The following is a 6,375-nucleotide window of genomic DNA, read 5'->3' on the forward strand; positions in this document are numbered from 1 at the left end:
CCTAATGATTGCAGGGGTGCGGTTCTCGGATTCGGGGTGGGCAACTTGGGATGAGAACTTACACCTGACCTTAATACAAACAATTTCTCAAGTAACTAATAAGACGAACTGTTGGGTATGCACCCATCTGCCACAGCATGGGAATAAGGGTGTATCGTTAATCGGGATTCCCTTGCCTGCAAACCTATCTTGGACTAATTTGTGGGAAAACACATCTTGGGGTCAAAAATATGAAGAAGTTTTGGAACTAGAAGTGAGTAGCTTTGTGCTGTTGGAATCTTACTATGTATGTGTACAAAGGTGTAACCCACCTAGGGGTATGGGGAAACAGGATTGTATAAATACGGATACTACTTATGTGGGAAATCAGACATCTTGTAATCGAACAATTGATATTAGTACGACTAGCGGCTGGGCAAATTCAACCAGCTGGACAGTTCCAGAAGGAAAAGGGTGGTATTGGCTATGCAACGATACAGCCCGTAAGGTCTTGCCTGAGAATTGGAAGGAAACTTGCACTCTTGGAGCGGTAGTCCCCAATATGACAGTACATGATGTAGTGCCTCGAGGTTACTTGAGAAATCATATCCGGAGAATCAGATGAAAAATTAACAATACAATGGTAGAGAGACACACCCCTTTTCATAGTTTTGTGTGATGGTTTATCACATGGTTAGGAGTGAGTGAATTGGAAAAGGCAATAGTTAATATTTCTGCAATTATAGAGAAGTTAGAAAACAAAACTCTGGATGCTGTAAAGGCTCAACAAGAAGAGATATCTAGTTTATCACAGGTAATATTACAAAATTGGATGGCCCTAGACTTGTTACTGGCCACTCAAGGGGGAGTCTGTACAGTAATAAACACAAGTTGTTGTATGTATGTAGATCAGAGTGGAAGGATCTCTACCGACCTGGAAGAAATATGGAAGCAGACAAGGATCCTACATGATATCAGTAAAGATGATCTTTCGTGGACTTTTAGTGAAATATGGAATAAGTTAACCTCCTGGTTGCCCAATTTTCAATGGTTGAAACAAGTGTTCATTGCTCTAATCGCATTAGTAGTATTAGGAATATTTGTGTGCATGTTGTTTAGATGCCTGCTTTGTTGTGTTACTGTAAATAATGAAAGTATCTGATGCAAAAGAATTTGCATGGGAAAAGAAAAGGGGGGATTGATTAAGGAGGCATTGGGGAGGCATTGGGGAGGCAAGGACAATCCCCAGACATGGACTGTATATCTCGAAACAAGACACTGGAACTCATGATAAGGAAGCGGCAGACGGACAGAGAAACAAACGTAAGGACTATAAATCTCAAAACTGGACATTGGAATTCATTATAAAGATGCAACAACTGGCTCTTGCAATTAAGAAACCTGCCAATTCAGCAGATTCCTGACCAAAGGTGAAAAGTACACTGTGAGGAAGACTCGGGGTCTTCCTCCCAAAGACCCCTGCCCACGTCCCAAAGACCCCTGCCCACAATTCTTGGAAGGCTCTACGCAGGCGCAAGGTGCCAAAAGGCTAATTAGCATGAGAAGCGAGGGAAGGCGGGGATAGGTAATGCATATGTATAGGTGCTTGTAGAATATTGATAGATTGATTGTATAAATTCAAGACTGCTTTCCGCTTTAGGTATGCACGATAGGTGGAGAGATCCCCCGTGCATCCAGCGCTGCAATAAAGAATATACCACTTAAAGGAATTTCGGCTTCGATCTTTGAATCAAAAGAGAACAGATGGAAGCGTGTGCCACGTGGGGTAGGCAAGCGGCTGAGGTACAGGAGGGGATGAGAGCATGTGATTTTTTTTTTTTTCTGGGGATGAAATGGAATTAATTTTGTTGGTGTATAATCTGTTCTGCTCCTAGATTTTTCTTTCAATGTGAAGAAAAGTTTGAGCTAATTCCAGGTAAGAAAGTTCCAGTTACTTGCTGGGTCGTATTGTCCTTTTAATATTCAAAGCTACAGCAAAAGCGTGGGGATTGTTGCTTCTAGAAACACCCCAGTTTTCTTGTCTGCACTCTGCATGCCGTTGAGCTAAAGCAGACTAAAAAATAAATAAATACAGGAAACACACACACAAAAAACAACAATAACAAAAACAACAACAACAAAAAAACCACACCATTGGGTGATGTGTTGTGAACGCAACGATCATTTAATCCCTTTGTTTTCCCAGGTGGTGTGGATGATACTGGTTGCAGTGTTGGAGCTTGGATTTGGAGAGGAACAGGTGAGCATAGTTGTATGTTGCATCAGCAGTAGTCAGCGTTGTGGAGAAGGTGGGCATCATGACCGGCATGCTAGTGAATGCTGGTACTCTGTTTTTGCAGCTGATGATGAGCCTGGCAATTGACTAAGATGACGACCAGTGCCTGTGTATTTCTTGAGGCGGAGGGAATTTACCATGCAGCAACCTGAGAGCTAAGTTGGGGGGCACCTGGTATTTGCATATCTGGGGTGGCTAATGGGAGCTGGGAGCCAGAGCAGCGTGGAGCCAGCTGGCTGAAAATACTTGGTGCCGCTGCGAGGGTGGTTCAGGCTGGGTCACGTTCAGGCTGCTTGTGGCTGGGTCACCAGGCTAATAGAAGCAGCGGGATTATTTTGTAGCGTGAGTGCGTGCGCCAGGCAGGACAGTTTCCTTCTGGTCGTCTGTCCTGTAGTGTTGCTTCTGCAATGTCTGTTCTGTGCTTCTCGGGTCTTGATATCCTTCTAGCTTTTTACACTGGACTGACCAGACAGGCGACTTGGTAGCGGTGCTGAAGGGCCTCAGTGCTTGTTTTGTCATCGTGGCTCTGATCCGAGCACTTCTTGTCTTGCAGTCGCTGCTTGAAGTGCAGTTCTGTTTCAGGTCTCGTGCATCATATTCGGTTTGAGATCGCATCTGTTTCCATCCTCGCTCTTGTGGAAGTCATCTGGGCCGCATCAGGAGCTCTTGCTTGGGAATTGATTTCCTAAGCGTCGTCTTATGTGATTAAGGAGGTATTGGGGAGGCAAGGACAGTCCCCAGACAAGGACTGTATATCTCGAAACAAGACACCGGAACTCACGATAAGGAAGCGGCAGACGGACAGAGAAACAAATGTAAGGACTATAAATCTCAAAACTGGACGTTGGAATTCATTATAAAGACACAACAAAGGGAAGAATTAGCAACAGCCAGCTCTTGCGATTAAGAAACATGCCAACTCAGCGGATTCCTGACCAAAGGTGAAAAGTACAATGTGAGGAAGACTCGGGGTCTTCCTCCCAAAGACCCCTGCCCACGTCCCAAAGGCCCCTGCCCACAGTTCTTGGGAGGCTCTGCTCAGGCGCAAGGTGCCAAAAGGCTAATTAGCATGAGAAGCGAGGGAAGGCGGGGGTAGGCAATGAATATGTATAGGCGCCGGTAGAATCTTGATAGATTGATTGTATAAATTCAAGACTGCTTTCTGCTTTGGGTATGCACGATAGGTGGAGAGATCCCCCCGTGCATCCAGCGCTGCAATAAAGAATATACCGCTTAAAGGAATTTCGGCTTCAATCTTTGAATCATATGGGGTTTTCAGTCCCCATCCTTCTGGTCTCTTGTCTTGAAGGCAGGCTTTTTAGGCCTCCATCACCCCAGTTCTGGCAGTGTCTTCCAGTCGCGTGTCGTGACATTTGAGTCTCTCCTTGGGTCTGGTGCAGAGCACCTGTTGTGACTTGCTGTTGCCATAGGGCTTCCCTCCGGGGGTCACTTTTTCTTGCGCCTTGTGTTGTGTGTTTTGTTTGTAGTGTTTGTGGCGTGGCTGTGTGTGTATGTGTTTGGTCTGGAGCTGTCCTGCCTGGCAGTTAGTGATGACAGCTAACGTGGCAGTGCATGGGTGTGCTAATACATTGTCCGGACTGTGTTGGCGAAGACATCTGGTCTGCCTCTGCGCACGTACTGAAGGGCAGCAGGCACAGTCATCTCTGTGGTGTTTGTCAGATGTGCGTGTGGGGGGGAAGAGTATATCTGCTTGTGAGCAGCTGCTCGCATAGTGCTTGAACGGTGTGCTTGAGGAGGAGGTCTGTGGAATCTTGAAAGCTTACAGATAAGGGGTTTTTGAAACTTTTATTTTTATTTCTCTCCTGTCCCCAGTAGAGTGTAAACCTTTGGAGGAACCTGTCACAGGAAAGAGCTCCTTCCGGAACTGTTCAGCGCTCCGTAAGCAGCTCGGTGACTGGCTTGGTCTACTTCTGAGGTGTGCTGAGGTATGGGGGCTGCTGTTTTGAAATGATAATCTTGTAAACGGGGTCCCTTTGTGTTGTTGAGGGATGGGTGCTAATGCTGGCAGCTGAATGATTATCTTGTGACCGTTTTCATTTGTTAAAGCTGAAACACAGTGTACAACGCGGGACTTGACCGGAGCTGCTTTTGGCAAGGTGAGCGATGAACAGATGTAGCAGGTACTTTAGGGGTGCAGTTGTCACTGCAGTTACTTAACTGCACAAAGTACAGTAAAAATCCTGTTTATATTTCAGGGGTGTTGTAGCTGGCCTAAGAGAGCAGATGGAAGCATCTGCCTCGAGGGCAGGTGAGGGAGCAGAGGTTAGGGAGCAGATGAGAGTAACTGTCCCAGCTGTGCTGTGGCTTTGGATGCTGCTTCAGCCTATGCTTTTCTTTTTGTTTCACAGGTGTGTCGCACAGGCTCAGAGGGGCCAAGCTGCACTCTGAAGAGCAGCACGGGAAGGGCGGGCTGTTTGTGAGCTGGATTGGAGCAGAACTGCCAAGTAGCACGAGGTGACTGCGAAGGGTCTTGCTTTGCAGGTGCCATGGCAGGCTCTCCACAGAAGCGGTTGAGGATTTGAGAAGAGGTTGCAGATCATCGAGGAGCGACACGTGCAGGGACGGCTTGAAAACGGTATGGCTGCTTTCTCTTCTGTTTATCAGGTGTCCCAGGCGACGTGGGCTGTGATGTTAGCCTTTAGGATCGGAACAAAGCAGGTGCTGATGGCGGTCTTCTTCGGTAGGCAAAGAGGTGCCCGAAGCCCCCTCCTGTGCAGCCTGAGCACGCCTCGCTGAGGATGAAGCTTGCTTTCCAGCAGTTCTGGAAACTGTGTTGAGGCTGAAATGCTGCGTCTGTGTTCGGGTTGGGGTTGCACCTTGGTGAGTGTAGGGATGGGTTTTAAGTGGGTGCAGCGGAGGGCCCGGCCCCAGTGTCCTGTAGTGTGTTTTGACCCATCAGCATAGCCTTTTGGTTCTCAGATAGCCTGCTGAAGTAAGTGATTTTTGCTGCGAGTGGAACGGAATTGATTTTGTTGGCGTATAATCTGTTCTGCTCCTAGATTTTTCTTTCTGCGTAAATAAAAGTTTGAGCTAATTCGAGCTGAAAAAGCTTCAGTTACTTGCTTGGTTGTGTTGTCCTTTCAATATTCAAAGCTGCAGCGAAAGCATGGGGATTGTTGCTTCTAGAAACACCCCAGTTCTCCTGTCTGCCCTCTGCATGCTGTTGAGCTAAGCCTTATAAATAAGTAAATAAACCACAGCTGCCGCTCCTCCTCTTTCTACTTTCATGTGCTTTGCCCCTCCCCTTTCCCAGGTGATTGGGTTTGGGTGCTGGGTGGGACCAAAAGGTATATGAGCCCCAAGTATGCCGTCAGAGAGCTGCTTCTGCCTGGGCTGCTCTTTGGGGGTAAGTGCTTTGTTTTTCCTTCAGTCAGTTGCCGGGTTCTCTAGGCAGGCTGGAGTCTATGGATTTCTGGAATTCTAAGGGCTTGGAATTCACTTCATAGAGGGATATTTAGCAGAGGTTGCTGGCTCACTTTTTTTTGGGGGATGGTGGGATGATACGCTCCTGTGTTTGATCTGTATTTTAATCTCTAGATGAATCAACCCACTTGTGTAACTCTCCAGAGGACTAAAACCAGCTTGATGACATGCTACAAGAGGCTTGACCGCGTTGGTGCAGTATTACCAAGAGACTGAGCAGGGTCACCTTTTTCATCTGCAAAGGGTATGTCTGCCATTACCCCTGCCGGGGCTGCTATGCATTCATGGCCTTGTGGCATTTGTGGCCTTCAGTTTGTTTGTTTGTTTGTTTGTTTTTATTTGTCTGGCTCTGGTCTCTGTGTTTGAGTCCTCTGCATGTGCCGCACTGTTTGCGTATCCATTGTGGATGTGACCTTCTCTCTTTGTTTCTTGTAGCTCAGGGCGTAGGCACGGAAGCTTGAACGAAGCATGAGGGTGAGTGGACAGCAGTGGGGGCCCCGAGTTGCTCGGTGGACTGTGTGAGTCTGCTTCAGCTGTCGGGCCGGCTTTGCAAGTGCCTTGCGACAGCAGAGTACGTCTCCTGCCACGTTTCTGACACGTGCCAGACGTCAGCGGTTCCAGGGTTCCAGTTCCTGAAATGCTGGAGATGCTCGGAG

The 6,375-nt window shown here is 47.4% G+C and overlaps 2 long non-coding RNA genes across 3 annotated transcripts; both read left to right on the forward strand.

Moving 5' to 3' along the window:
* The first annotated feature begins 1,852 nt into the window (after window positions 1-1,852).
* Window positions 1,853-2,646, forward strand: LOC116486518. Its single transcript, XR_004252963.1, has 3 exons — window positions 1,853-1,915; window positions 2,186-2,239; window positions 2,340-2,646. It is a non-coding gene; the product is annotated as an uncharacterized LOC116486518 (long non-coding RNA).
* A 1,522-nt stretch (window positions 2,647-4,168) lies between these two features.
* On the forward strand, window positions 4,169-6,363 carry LOC116486517. 2 transcript variants are annotated; one of them, XR_004252961.1, is made up of 6 exons: window positions 4,169-4,221; window positions 4,343-4,392; window positions 4,778-4,871; window positions 4,981-5,642; window positions 5,834-5,963; window positions 6,155-6,363. It is a non-coding gene; the product is annotated as an uncharacterized LOC116486517 (long non-coding RNA). The 2 variants fall into 2 exon arrangements; XR_004252962.1 differs by having other exon boundaries at window positions 4,981-5,116.
* Window positions 6,364-6,375: the final 12 nt, after the last annotated feature.

This window comes from Aythya fuligula, chromosome 2 (assembly GCF_009819795.1).
Source record: "Aythya fuligula isolate bAytFul2 chromosome 2, bAytFul2.pri, whole genome shotgun sequence".
Lineage (NCBI taxonomy): Eukaryota > Metazoa > Chordata > Aves > Anseriformes > Anatidae > Aythya > Aythya fuligula.